Below are 6,474 nucleotides of genomic sequence, written 5' to 3'. Positions count from 1 at the left end.
ATATAGTACATGTCCCCATATAATTGTGAATATATTCTACATACATGTCCCCATATAAATCTGAATATATAGTACATACATGTCCCCATATATTTGTGAATATATATAGTACATGTCCCCATATAATTGTGAATATATTCTACATACATGTCCCCATATAAAACTGAATATATAGTACATACATGTCCCCATATATTTGTGAATATATATAGTACATGTCCCCATATAAATGTTAATATATAGTAAATGTATGTTCACATATATACACAACCAATATATTATATATATTTACATATATTACTCAATATATGGAAAGCGGCAATTACTGATGTATTATCACATATATTACAATATATTAACACAATATGTTATTCTATATATCTTCAATATATTTTCAATATATTTTGTAGATATGAATAAATATGTTTTTCATGTTGATTATTAATCAGTATCACTTGGTGTAGCCAACAGCAAGATTTCCTTTATTAAATCTTTTCAATTAACCAGTAAATCAGAAAACAAAATAATGCAATATATTGACAGTTAATATATGGGGAAATATATTTTCTTTGCGTAAGGGGTGGGGGGCACATGTGATTTTTATGCCTATAGTTTTTATTATTTCTAAATTAATGAAACTTCCAGTTTAATTTAAATAATGATGTAAATAAAACAAATGTATATTTTATACTCCTATTTTCCCAATTGCAATTACATTCATGATGAGGCTTTACCTTTATATTTGAATATAAAGAAAACATTATGAACCCTATCACTGATCCAAGAACATTTTTGTCGGACTACTATGCAGATGATGCGACTGAAATAAACAAGCTTATACGTTTCTGGTAGTATATGAATGCATACAACTTACCTGCCACAACAATCAGATATAAGGTGGAGTTGCTACGTCCTAACTTGTTCTGGGCTCCACAGGAATAACTCCCACTTTGTTCAGCTCTGAAGTCAGTGATGTTGAAGATCTGTCCTGAAGCTTTTGGAGAGTCTTCATCCTCCTTGTACCAGGTGTAGTTAGCTGCTGGGTTAGCATCACTGCTACAGGTCAGAGTCACTGAACTGCCCTCCTCTATCTCAGCAGAGGGACTCACTGACACAGAGGGAGGCTTTGGAGCATCTGGAGATTTAGAAAGACCCATGAGTTTAACATAAGATATTTGCATTTTGTATTAGGGCATGACTCTTGGGAATAAGCGTTTAAAGAGCTATCATTGTCTCTCAAGAAAAAATTAGACAGTTACCGGTATATTTACAATATTTCTGTAATTATTGTCAATAAATGTTCTTGACCACATGTGTTAAACAGGTAGACTGGAGCTACATGACATTCATCCCTTAATACTGGGTCACCACAGCATCATAGTTGCTAATGTGTTATACTCACACTGGACATTAATATATTTAGATGAAGAGTTGAGCTCTCCATATTGATTCTCAGACTTGCAGTAATAGTTCCCTCTGTCCTCAGACCTGATGGAGGTGAAATTATAACTTCCTTTTACTCCCAGGGGCAGTGTTTGGTTCCTCTTGTACCAGGTGTATTTAGCTGCTGGGTTAGCATCACTGCTACAGGTCAGAGTCACTGAACTGCCCTCCTCTATCTCACCAGAGGGACTCACTGACACAGAGGGAAGCTTTGGAGCATCTGGATGAGAAGTGTTACGGAGATAAATCTAGGTTAAGGATGTGTTACTACAGAAGAAGATTTGGTATTTTTATTTTAATATGTAAATAGCTGTGTTCATCAGCATTTTAGAGTTTGAAGGTGCGCTGACAAATGGATGTTAATGTTTGGGTCCCATAACTCCTAAAATCACTTGAAGCTGTTCAGAGAATTACAACAGACTGTAATGTGAACAGCGGAAGAAAGTAGTAAAGATCAGTGAAATCTTCTCCTGGAAAGATTCAACCCAGTCTCACGGCATTTCGTGTTATAGTCACGAAATTAATTTAATCTATTGATTCGTGTTCACCAACACGATTTTCGCATTTTTTTCGTGTCACACAGAACGATTTTAAAAGCAATGTATTTCTATTGGTAGTATGTTTCGTGCCTGCAACACGTCTTTTTGTCCGGTCGGGTCTTGGAATACCAGAAGCTGTGTGGTTCATAAAAACATTGTCTTACTCAATATCTTACCCTAAGCCTAACCCTATCCCTTTTATTTTAAATTGTATAATGTATAACGTTTTTTTTGCCGTCCGCGAGGAAAAGAAATGGCTCAGAGCCTCAGAATACTGAAATCTGTATTTTTTGTCATCTTTTTTGACTTCTAATTTATTATTATTTGGTGCAGGCACGAAACATACTACCAATATAAATACATTGCTTCTAAAATCGTTCTGTGTCAGAATACTGAAATCTGTATTTTTTTAAATGTCTTTTTCCTTCTAATTTGTTATGATTTACATTGCTTTTAAAATAGTTCTGTGTGACACGAAAAAAATGGCGAAATCGTGTTGGTGAACACGAATCAATAGATTAATTTCGTGACTCTAACACGAAATGCCGTGAGACTGTGTTGAAAGATTAGACACATGTGATCTTTATATAAACTGTTTCACTCACATTTCACATCAATAGGGATCACTTCTGATGTCTTCCCCAGCGTGTTCTCAGTTGTACACAAATACTGTCCAGAGTCAGAAACCTGGATGGAGCTGAGGACAAGCTGTGGTTCTGTAGTGAGAGGAGGAAGTCTCTGATTTCCATTTATCTTGTACCAGGTGTAGTTAGCTGCTGGGTTAGCATCACTGCTACAGGTCAGAGTCACTGAACTGCCCTCCTTTATCTCAGCAGAGACTGACACAGAGGGAAGCCTTGGAGCATCTGGAAGAGAAATTAACATTAATTATTTAAATATTAGAATATTTAATGATTTACTATTTTCATTTTTTCATTTGTATTTTAATATGATAATGTAGTTCCTGGAGCTGTCACACATTACACCGTTGCTGTTTGAAACTGAAAGCAATTTTTAACAACTTTAAAAATGTTCTTTTTATATACTGATTGTGTTCTGATGAGTCAGTCCTTACATTCTTCTTAACACCAGGAGTTATTATTATAATTGTTTTCTTTTTTAGGCTGTAAGATCAATCTTTAGTTATGTTTTGTATAAAAACCTCTTGGTCTAAATATACTATTATTAAAAAAAACTATCAAATGATTGGGGTTTTTATACAAATGAATGTCCTGGTTAATGAGAAGGTGACTTTTAACTTTCACCCTTCTTTCATGTTGAAATGTTATCAGTGCATGCCGTAGCTGCCCCTCTAAAGCCCCTAGTTTGAGATAATTATAATACTCTTACATTTTCTTTTAAAGAGGTCCCTCATGAGTAACTTACGTTCCAGGTGTTGGCTGTTTTTACTGAGCTTGTAAAATCCACATTTCTTCATCTTTCTTCTGCAACCGTGAATAACATGCAGAGCAATCTAAAGGTAACCTCATTTGTATCCTTAGGGCAATTTAATGTATTAAGTTTACCGGTTTTTACTATTTCACTTCCACTTGTTCTTGATTTAATTTAACCAATTATAACATTTGTAATTTTCTGGTTGGTTCCGCGGATATCTTATTTTACTCTTACGCTATATTCCAATTGAGGTCTCGAGAAAAACGAGTTTCCAAGTGATCTTATTTATTTCCTCCAGATGGCTTATTTACTGTTGTTATTTTATATTTTTGTTAAATATTTAATATCAACAAAAATCACTTCCAGTTGTTCTTGATTTAGTTTTTTTAATTGCTAAGAATTGATTTGCTTAATTTATTCTTACATTTCTTTTTTAGATGTTCTTGGTGCGTATAGGATTTTCCTTTTATTGTTTACTGCATGTTGCTTTTATTACAATTATGTACAGGTTACAGCTACCTTTTAGTTTTTGTTATACTGCTGCCTCCATATGAAGTTTAAGAATACTGCAGTGAGGTTATCTCTGAAATGTAATTGTAATGTAATGTCAGTGTGTGTGTAGTGGTTAACTCACACACTGCAGGAGAGGGGAAGTCTTCATGTCCTTTCAGAGCACAGGAATATCTGTCTGTAGAACCAAATGTGACTAAACGTGTAGCATATATTGAATCCGTAGATTTCTCTCCGTTCTTGTACCAGACATAATGACCAGAGGGTACAAGACAACTGCTCTGACACTTCATGTCTGCCCAGTTAGTATATTTGGGTTTAACCTGCACCGTGAGACCTGGATTTGTGAAGAAAGAACAGGAATGTTATTTCAGATAAAAACTGTCAACGAGCATTCATTCATACACATTTAAATAATTGTTTTCTCACATTTTTAACAATTAGAACACAATCAACATGAATTAAAATGTTACCTGTGACAGACAAAGTCACTCCAGATTTAGCAGTATATTGATCTAGGTTTGTTTTGATCCTGAACTTGTACTCAGCTGAGTCGCTCTCTCTCAGGTTTTTGATTTTCAGAGTGCAGATGTTGTTTTCACAGAGATCCTCGACACGACCTGCATACTCTGAGTCTGTGGTCAGATCTACAGGTTCACCATCTTTCTGTTTAGTATACCAGAATGTTTTCTCCACTTTGTTAACACCCATGCCTTTCCATGTAGATGGGTATGTGAAGCTGCATCTTATCTCCACTGTTGATCCTTTCACTGCACAGATCTTAGTAGAAGAGTAAGTCTGTCCCCACTCATCCTGACCCTGAACCACTGAAACACAGAGCACATCAGAAACTAGAATCAAAGTTAATCTATAAATTGCTGAGAAATTGCCTGATCAGTACTTTCAACAAAGAATGTAAAAATAAACATGTTACAAACGTTACTGGGATAGAGCAGAAAAACACATGTGAATTCCTTCTTAGGCACTTTAAAACCAATGATACTCTTTGACTTTGTAGTTTCTTAATCAAACCAGGTAGAACAGAAGTCTACGCAAAAAGGGTATGTTCAGTTTGACACAAGATTGGAAAATGCCTTCATATAAATGAACAGTGAATGATTAGCGATCACATTAATTAGAATAGTGTGTGATTCTCTGAACAGTTTCCTCTCTGTTCGCTCTGTGGTCAGGTTGCTGCTGAGGTAAGTGTGAAAATAAATGCAGAACACTGAGGTGTGAGCAGCTTCTGTCTGATATACAGATAAGAAAAAGAAGAAGACTGCTTTTAACTCAGAGAGGTCGGAGAGTAGAGAAGGAACTAGAAGGGTTTGGGGCAGAGTGGCGACATGAGAGAAGTTGAGATAGTATGAAATGACTAGTAAGAAAATATCCCTCTAAAACACTAACATTTTTATGAAAACGACAAACATTTTTTTAACCAGGCTCATCTTAAAAATAAAACATAGCAAAATGTTATAACATGGTGAGGAGGGAACAGTTATGAATGAACAATATTCTCAGTTTGAAGCGTGTAAGAGTAATAAGCACACAGTTACTTTTGAGTGCAAATTACGTGGATCAATACAGGAAAGATATTTTTACAAGTATCCATTACATGTAACACTAAAAAACTGCTAAAACTTGGTAACATCTACCCGTTTCAACAAAGCTACACAAAACATATATTTGGAATATTTCTGGAAAGTTGGCATTTCATCCAACCCCGATCCACTTCTTTCTACAAATGACCTGCTTTTACAAGTCCCACATTTCCCCAGAATCACCTCTGTTCATGTGATGAATGTAAGTGTAGATGTACAGTACCTGACACAGAGAGCAGGAAGACAACTAATCCACTCGCTGCTGCAGTTAGACTCATAGCTGCTCCTCTCATCTCTGTGAGACTATAAAACATGTCAGATTAAATAATGTTCACAGGAGGTATACAGAATCATTACATCAATAAACTGTTTCTACTCACAGTGAAGGAGGAACGATGTGTTTAAAGATGCCTTTCCTCTGTCGTCAATGAGCAGAAGACGGATATCAGGATGTTAAGAGACTAGACCCTCCAGAAAACAGCCCTACTGTACCCGAATATCCGAATATTCGGGTTTCAATTTCGTTATTCAGATATTCGTTTTGTTTGTTTTTTCCCCGTTTTTTTTTTCAAATTGAATTTATTGAAATCTCCAATATCAACGTAAGAGCTTGTGCCTCTTCGGGGGGTGCTAACACTTAACCATAAACTTTATCGTTTACTTTCTCCGTCTTTATATGTAGATATTACTTTTCTCCGTTAATCTCTGTCACGTTGTTTCCAAAGCAACAACAACTTCCTGTCAACTGCGCTAACTCTCCTTCAAAATAAAAGCATGTCAATAAATAGGAAGCCAAGCCAAATTACACTTAAGACGTATACAACTGCAACGAAAGTAACAAACACAATGCGATATCCTTTTCAATTTCAAAGAACACAAATTGGGTTACATTAACAAATAACTATAAAACAACAATACTGTAGAATAACAAAATGAATGCCGTGCATACACCGAAATACACGTGTTGAAGCGGTTCGCTGCTGATT

At 35.5% G+C, this 6,474-nt stretch overlaps 1 long non-coding RNA gene across 1 annotated transcript; it reads right to left on the bottom strand.

The window, feature by feature from the left end:
• Positions 1 to 4,689: 4,689 nt before the first annotated feature.
• Positions 4,690 to 5,931, bottom strand: LOC117482114. The gene is made up of 3 exons (XR_004555826.1): positions 5,869 to 5,931; positions 5,712 to 5,791; positions 4,690 to 4,714 (listed from the first exon to the last, which is right to left on the bottom strand). It is a non-coding gene; the product is annotated as an uncharacterized LOC117482114 (long non-coding RNA).
• Positions 5,932 to 6,474: the final 543 nt, after the last annotated feature.

Source organism: Trematomus bernacchii, unplaced genomic scaffold (assembly GCF_902827165.1).
Source record: "Trematomus bernacchii unplaced genomic scaffold, fTreBer1.1, whole genome shotgun sequence".
NCBI classification, from domain to species: Eukaryota; Metazoa; Chordata; class Actinopteri; order Perciformes; family Nototheniidae; genus Trematomus; species Trematomus bernacchii.
Note: the sequence above shows the minus strand (reverse complement) of the source record. Positions and strands in the feature narration are given on the sequence as shown.